General features: G+C 46.6%; 1 long non-coding RNA gene across 16 annotated transcripts in view; it reads left to right on the plus strand.

Annotated features, from left to right (window-relative positions):
• LOC119354759 overlaps window positions 1–6438 on the plus strand; it is a 25757-nt gene that overhangs the window by 12453 nt on the left and 6866 nt on the right. For 14 of the 16 annotated variants that reach the window (XR_005171223.1, XR_005171221.1, XR_005171220.1 and 11 more), the window contains one exon: window positions 1938–5682. This is a non-coding gene — a long non-coding RNA (uncharacterized LOC119354759). The remainder of the gene's footprint in view (window positions 1–1937; window positions 5683–6438) is intronic. The other 2 variants (XR_005171209.1, XR_005171210.1) reach the window with 2 other exon arrangements.

Below are 6438 nucleotides of genomic sequence, written 5' to 3' on the forward strand. Positions count from 1 at the left end.
AGGTACAGAAATCACATTACAAACATTAAAACCCTATTTTCATGAAAATCAATTCAAAATCCTAACTTTCCTAACGCATCGATTCTTACCTTTCCTATGTACCTCATTGGTGCCCCATCGATGCCCCCTCCCACCAAATGTAAGTTCTTTCATCCCCTCGCACGATCCCCTCGAACCACCGTCAAAGTAAGGAAACACCCAGCGCCTTTGTTCCAAATCATGCCATTTTAGTCAACGCCAAGCTGCTCATGGCCGGGGACGCCGTCGTCTTCATGCGTCGCGCCGACGGGGAGCTGCTCGCCGGGATCCGCCGCGCGCCCAGGTACCCCGCCGTCTCCCAGCAGGCGTCCGAGGGCGCCGAGCGCCGGCCACGCAACGCGCGCGCGGGTCCCGCCCGAGGAGGTGGACGAGGCCGTGCGGCTCGCGGCAGAGGGCACGCTCTTCACCGTCACCTACTACCCGCGCCAGGGCGCCGGGGAGTTCGTCGTGCCCAAGCAGGAGGTGGAGGACGCGCTGATCGGCGCCTGGGCACCCGGCGTGCAGGTGCGCATGAAGTTCCTCGACGCCGAGGAGCGCCGCTCCGAGTGGAACAACGGCGCTGTCAAGGCCGTCGAGTCGTCGACCCCTCCATCTGGCGCATGCTCGAGGTACATCTTGCGTCCATACATCCATCTCTCCAGTCAATCCATCCGATCATTGCGATAATTGTCTGGTTGATCGATGGAGTCCACCTCTGTTTGGTTCAGGCATGCTTGCTTCAATTTGTTTGCTCTGCCATTCAGTATGGAGTAGCCCTAGATGTTCACCATGCTAGCGACTCGCCCGTCAAACCGCAGAGATCCCTCGCATGGAGTAGCCCTAGATGTTCTAGGCCACCACCGCCAATCCGGCGAGCCTACGCTGCGACCGTTCATGGCGCCTGGGGGCAATGAACTGGCATTGCGGTCATGGAGGGGAGGCTCAGGAGCAGGGCGACGCTGGCTGGTAGAGGAATTCGAAGGAGCCAGGCCGCCCTGGCGATCACCTTGACTGCTGCGTCGTGCACCAACTAACGGCAGTGTCCGCGGTGGTGAAGAAGCATACACGGCGAGGCTAATATAAGGTATACCTTGGAGGACGCAACCCCCTGTCGTCAACACGTCATGGCCCGAATCGCCTGGAGGCCTCAACCCCTGCATGTGCTCCAGATTCACAGTGTGTCCTGACGAACGAGGCGGCAATCTCTGAATTGAATAATTGATCGTTCATCCCGTTCTACCGCTGATTCGCTCGGCGCCACCTCTGTGGTACTCTTGACTGCTTTCACATATCCCCACAAGGTATAGCACGTGGTATCCCACCCCATGTCATGTAATTGCATTCTGAAGCAATTAGTACATAGGAGTCAACCCATAGGACAAGGAGGACCCGGTTATAGATTTTTTTAAGGGAGGGTGTGCCGTGTACGGGAGCATATCTGTTAGTTTGTATCCTATGTTTAACAATTTCGGAAATTTTTGTAGTATAAAAATCTCAATAGTGAGGATACATTGCTGAACGTGATGTGATGTATATGATTTAGTTTATCATTAGTTGTTCTCCTTGCCACCACCCACTAAATTTCAGATCTGCCTTCAACTTCTAATGGTAAATATTCAATTAATTTTAGTCGGCTCAAAAGGCTTCAAGCTTCTTTGTCCATTATTTCCTGTTCAACTTTAAGAAACCTTTCAGTTTGTTTTGTTTCACTTACTTTACTATTCCTTCTTGATAAACTCACCAGGTACTGTATATATCTCTCCCTGGTCATAGTGGGATGGCTAATAATTTCATGCACAACACCACAATAGCAGATATTCGGAGATTTGGAATTGTTTTGCTGTTTTCTTTCTATGAAAGATAAGCATGAATGCAGCGATGGCAAACCTAAACATCGTTGCCAATTTTCTCTTTCACAGAATAGGATGAATGTCACGGCAGCAGCTGCAAACTCCAAGAACGTTATTGTCGTGGGGGGCACCAGTTTCAATTGTGTCTTCTTGCAAGCTCCTTGTCAATGAGAGGCACAAGGTCAGTCTGTACTCTGTAGATACATTTGTGATGCAGTGATTCTTCTCTTATGCTAACTAATACATTGATTATGTCCTATGATTCTCTAGGAGCACTAAGAAATTATATGTTTTCTTAAGGGTCACATCACACGAGGAAACTCTCACCCACAGCCATGAAATTTCCAATTGAATCAAATGCAAATTATACATAGTGCTCTTCCAAGCCACAGTTCAACCCCCACTTCTTGCCGCTCGCCTTCAGCCCCAGCAAGACGATTAAATATTTTACCTCAATCCATATATTAGATCTCGTGCTCAAGAAGACGATGGTGAAGAGCATGATAATGATCCAAATGTATGTTAACAATTGGTCCAGTTTAGAAATCTAAACAGGAAAGCTGAGGGGCCATTTAGTTTATACCCAGGCCCACCTCGCCAGAGATGGTGCGTGCAGATATTTTGGCGAACGATTCCCCTGCCCCTGTTTCGCCTGTCCGTGGACGCAGAATGAAAGCAACGACCAGTTTTTTTTGGCATGACTCCTATAATTGGGTTTCAATCCAAACAGTACCCAGTCAATGCCGAACTTCTTACTCAATATGACTCCTCAGGTTTCATTTGTTGGGGAGGCAGACAGAAACAACGATAACTAATATTTTTTCTTTTCACTCACAATAATATTGTCATCAGATACAATTGCTATCAGGTTAGTGTTTTGTGAGCTTTCATCATGTCCCTTTATGGAACTTTTAAATGTTGATTATCATTTATCACTGCTGCTACTTTATGCAGAGTATTGATGTTTGTACTGAAGGAAGTCCAAAAGTCTTATCGATGCAGGCAAGACACTTGATATGACAAATTTCAAGTGGAAACGAACAAATATTATGCTTGTTCATCGCTTGATGTCTACCCTGACTATTCTTTCATTTGAAACTCGCTAATAACAAGTTCTTACTCTGCTGTTAAAACTGATGTTGCTAATTCGGTTCATAAAATTATTGTCGTTATAATTTGGCGATGTAATACTTTGCCATAAGCCAATATCAAATTATGAAGCATTGCTATAACTTCCAACGTGGTGCTAGAGCATTATATATGAATGTACTTAGTTAAAGGCCATCCAAAGATACACATTTGCAAGGAAACTGCACAATGTCAATACGAATATGAAAGATAATTGGATAAATAACTTTGAAATCTGATCTTTTTCTGATGATAACACAACTTACGCTGATTTCCATAATGAACAGAGAATAGAAAAAGTGTTGTTGCGGCCATGACTTGAATAACAAACCAAATTCACAAGGTCGGTACTGGACTATTGGTAATATATATTCTTTTGGCAGGGATTTAGAAATACTTCACATCTCTTTTTAGTGGATTTTGTGATAGGAGTGAGAGTTGAGAGTGAGCGGGTTGGAGGCTGTGGTTGATTTGTTCAGTTACGAATGTGAGCGGAATATTTTTCCCTACTTAAGAAAAAGTGGCAAATTGGATAAGGCAGTCATATTTTTTTGATCAGGTCATACAATATATTTTTTAGGATAGAAGGGTAAATGCATTAGTTTGTTGTTTTAATAGTTAATAACAGACGCGGTGGCGTATTAGTTGCATCCCCAACAACAGCCATCATATTTTTGTTTTGTGGTAATGCATGACATTCAACTGTATGTTACAACATGGCAATGCCTCATGAGACATCGAATTTGCCTTCTTTGCTTGGGGTCGTCATGGGCGGCGCACGCCTCCTCCGCCTTGATGGTCGTGGTGGATCGGCACGAACACGGGAGGAGGGGATCATGGCGGAGAGCAAGCGGTTGGTGGGGGCACTCCTCCTTGGTGGTCCGTGGGGAAGTATGGTATGAAGGGAAGAGGGCGCCAGGACGAAAGTGAGGTGAGTCTCATCCGGTTATAAAGTAGAGGGCTCCAGCGAGAAATATTAGGCTATGGTGGGAAACTGAGCTGGAAGGAGAGAGGGTCCGACATGAGGGAAGGGTGCCTCATGGTGTGGGGTTTTGTGTTGTGTTGGGACCGCGTGTTGGAAATAACATGGCGGATAGTTCGGACAACGACATTGCTCCCCATATATGAGATGGATTTGGGGCAGCCTGTACTAAACCCGGGCAAACGTCGGGCCGGGCCGGGTTTCGGGCCGGGCTTGTAAAAGCCCGACCTTCATTTCTCAAGCCCAAGCCCAGCCCGAAGCCTAAAATACTCCCTGTTTTCAAGCCCGAGCCCGGCCCAAAATCAAGCCCGAAGCCCGAAAGCCCGGCCCGAATGCTGTTTTTTAGTACGCGCACGTGCAAGCCCGGCCCGAAGCCCGAAAGCCCGGCCTGAAATACAGAAAAATTGAAGCTCGAGCCTGGCCCGAATTATCTTTCGGGCTGCAAAACAAAGCCCGAGCCTGGCCTGAATGTCAAGCCCGACCTGGCCCGGCCCGGGTCGTCGGGCCGGGCTGCCCATGCCCGGGTTTAGCCCGGACTGTCCAGTCGGTTGAGTTTTGAGACCGTTGGGCGCCCATTTGAAGTCCGAACATGCCCGGACGTACGAGGAAGAAATGAGCTTCGACCATAGAGGTGACCTTAATCATTTATTTGATTCATTTATATACATTATAGCCCGTAGCAACGCACGGGCATTCTACTAGTATATATTATATGTGAGCTTATTTATCCCCTCAAAAAAATATGACCTTATTTTTATTTTAATATTGTTTATACATGTCCACTTTTGAGATCAGAGATGAAAACTAATGGCTTCCAATGATGCTTTGAAAATGCCGATTGACAAAGCTTTATGAAGGACCGGACTGAAAAATTGTCTTGTTTTAACAATCAGAAGAGATGCATACACATAATTATTCTTTATATATTTCTTGTGCATGATAATACAAAAGGTGTGTTTCTATATATATTTGTTTTTGCAGAGTATCAGAGAGATGAAGATGGATTACGATATTCAAAAAGAATTCATCGACAAGGGTGTTCAGGCTATGTTGTTGAAATGGGCCAAAAATTCACTAAGTTTTATACAACAGAAGGCCCGTGGCAACGCACGGTCATGTCACACACTGATGAATTATTGGCATGGGATAATCTCTAGCTAGCGACCACCTAGACTGTTTGCTCCATAAAGCACGTCTGCACATATATTTTGTATTGTAAGCAATTCCTTTATTCGCATTCAAAATCTAAATAGTATGGAAATCAGGAAAATTATATAGCTATTTGGGTGTATCTCTACTCCTAATGTCAGGGTTATTCTATTAACTACTGGGTTGTTGATCTACATTACGGTTTAATTCTTACACGAATTAATGTTGACTCGATTCCCCGTAGTAGGTTGAGAGGCTTCTCCTCTCATGATTTACTCTGATTAGTTTGCTTGGCTCCATGCTCCTCATGATTTCTTTGAATTTTTCCGTAGGAGCTCGATCAAAAATAACCTAAGAAAAATATGTCGTTCTTCTCTACAATGGTTGCGTGTGGAATTTGAGGAGAATCTGTGCACCAGCATCCGACTCCTTGATGTTGCTCTGATCATATTGTGTAAATATATTTCTAATAAAGCAATCGTCCGATGGTGTACATGTTAGAAATAACAAGATGTAATCATCAAGTGTGAGAGATGGCAACATCATGATGGAATGGTATGTACTGTTGTCCTCATCAATAGGTTAGTCTTTCATTCTCTTGTAGCCGGTATGTTTTTCGTTATGCAAATAATTAGGAAATATCTAATTTCTATGTACGTCCAAATATATATAAGTGGTTGTTGTAAACACTGAATTTAGATTTGTTAACGGTCGCTGCATTTGGTCTATCCCGAGCCTCTGACTGTGGATCATGTTCTTTTGATATCCGCTTGCCACGATATGTTATCTCTGGTTGTGGTTGTGGTTGGACTTCTGGTATGTGTTACCTCTAAATTTGCAGCAAATAGCATTTCATTAGAGATGACTTTGCAGCAAATTGCAAATCGCGCAAACCAAGCCATCGCCGCCTCGTCGCTCTCGCCGGGAGCAACAACAACCGCCGGTCTCTTCTTAGCCGACATCTCCTCCATCCGGATGCCCTGCGGCACGAGCCACTCCGCCACCGCCTGGGACTCGACCTCCGGGAAGTTTAGGTCCGTCTTCGGCCGTTCGGCACGCCACACCGCCACGCCGTAGGCACGCGCGGCCTCATTGGCGGTGGGGTACGTGCCGAGCCACCGACGATGCCCGGCGTCGGAGAACTCCAGTCCGAAGTTCCCGGAGGGCTTCGCCCTCATGCCGAAGAAACCGGACTTGCCCTTCGGCGTCTTCTTCGGCGCCATCGGGGAGCGGGCGGCGGCCGAGCGGGGAGCGGGGCGGAGGCGGACGGAGCGGGCGGCGGACAGACCGGAGAGGAGGCGGACGGAGCGG

This window comes from Triticum dicoccoides, chromosome 2A, assembly GCF_002162155.2.
Source record: "Triticum dicoccoides isolate Atlit2015 ecotype Zavitan chromosome 2A, WEW_v2.0, whole genome shotgun sequence".
NCBI lineage: Eukaryota > Viridiplantae > Streptophyta > Magnoliopsida > Poales > Poaceae > Triticum > Triticum dicoccoides.